The 1,549-nt window shown below is 39.1% G+C and overlaps 1 pseudogene; it reads left to right on the top strand.

Moving 5' to 3' along the window:
• Positions 1-659: 659 nt before the first annotated feature.
• LOC109381636 (transcription factor BTF3-like) overlaps positions 660-1,549 on the top strand; it is a 3,768-nt pseudogene continuing 2,878 nt past the window's right edge.

Here is a 1,549-nt window from a genome sequence, read left to right on the forward strand (position 1 = left end):
TCTTTTTGCAGCCATTGAAGTGATTTGTACTTGGACAAATAGGCCAATACTAGGCTCTCGGTAGAAACTGCTAATGCCATAAAATCTCCAGAGAAACATATCATGACGGATCTTGGGCAGAGTTTGAAAACTGTCGTGCACTCCTCACTGCCTACCTTCAATTTCCATATTTACTTTCTGTGACTGGCCCACTGTGTTAGAAACGTAGCAGGTGACAATATGTTAGGAGAGAAATGTGAAGGATAGATTTTTAAAAGATACACAAAACATTGAGAAACTCTAGTCCTAAGTCTTGACTTGGTTCCTGTGAATACTGTTTCGAGATGTTTGAAACAGTCTCTTCACCTTATCTCACTGTGTGAACTGGAGAAAAGCACTTGGTTTGTGCATATTATCGAAATCACACATATTATTTTCTCATGGATAACACCATATACTACAATGATTACTTTAAGTTACATGAATATTTAGATCAAGTAAAATTGAGAAGTTAGTGATTTTTTAAAAAATGTTACCCATATTGATGTAAAGTGACAGCAGGTTTTGTTTATGGAGATTTGTTCATCATTGTAGAGTTGCCATGCAACTGATATGGTCAAGGGTGAATTCATTCTTCTTTATACCCTCTGAGTTTGGACTGAATTGCACCCACATTCAGCATGCTTAAGTTGGAAGGGTGCAGGTTTGGGAGTTAAACTAGTACAATTATGAAAACTAGCCCAGCATTTATTACTTGGGTGACTTATGTGTGTTACCTAAAATTTCTGATCCCATATTTCCCATCTAGAATAGTAATAACATTTAGATATTTGGTGGCTTTATTCTTGTTTGGGGGATTGTTAATTATACACCAGGAAATGTGCAAAGTGCTTTATATGATGTCAAGTAATGTTCAGAAAAACACTGTATATTAGCCATTGCTTACATTGTAGGAAACTGTCACTCACAAGGGTTAATTATTATTCTAGTTTAACAGCTAGTAAGTAGTAAAGTGAAAATTCACATCCAGGGGTGACTCCAAAGCCCGTGTCCTACCCACTGCTGTGTGGGGGCTAGGAAGCTGGCTCCCCACCGGCACTGTGAGTGGACCCAGCACCGGCCTTGTGGTGTTTCTCCCATTGGCGCTAGCCTTATACAGCAACACTGAGCCTCCCTTCCAGAGTGACTTCATTTCCTGCACCACCATGATTCTTTTACAGGATCTAAAACCTAGATCTCAACCATTTCTTGCCTGGTTTCTTGGCTTAGGCTAAGGGTCAGAACCTCGTGATTTTATCTCTTAGGAGTCATGAACCACTATTCCTTGATATGACCTCCTGCTGAATTCTAGAATTTTTGTCCATCTAATTCTCATAATACTGGGGGCTCTCTAGCTCCGTTTGACTTAGCCAAGTGTCCTAGACTTAAGTCTTTTCGTGCCAGAGTGTATTTCATCTCCCCATTTCTTCCTGCTCTAACTATTTCTTTTTCTGTCATAGCTCTCTTACTTGGTTGCAACTATAACACCTATCTGCTTTCCCTGCATTTCTAACCATATATATATATATAT

This window comes from Hipposideros armiger, unplaced genomic scaffold (genome assembly GCF_001890085.2).
Source record: "Hipposideros armiger isolate ML-2016 unplaced genomic scaffold, ASM189008v1 scaffold_50, whole genome shotgun sequence".
NCBI lineage: Eukaryota > Metazoa > Chordata > Mammalia > Chiroptera > Hipposideridae > Hipposideros > Hipposideros armiger.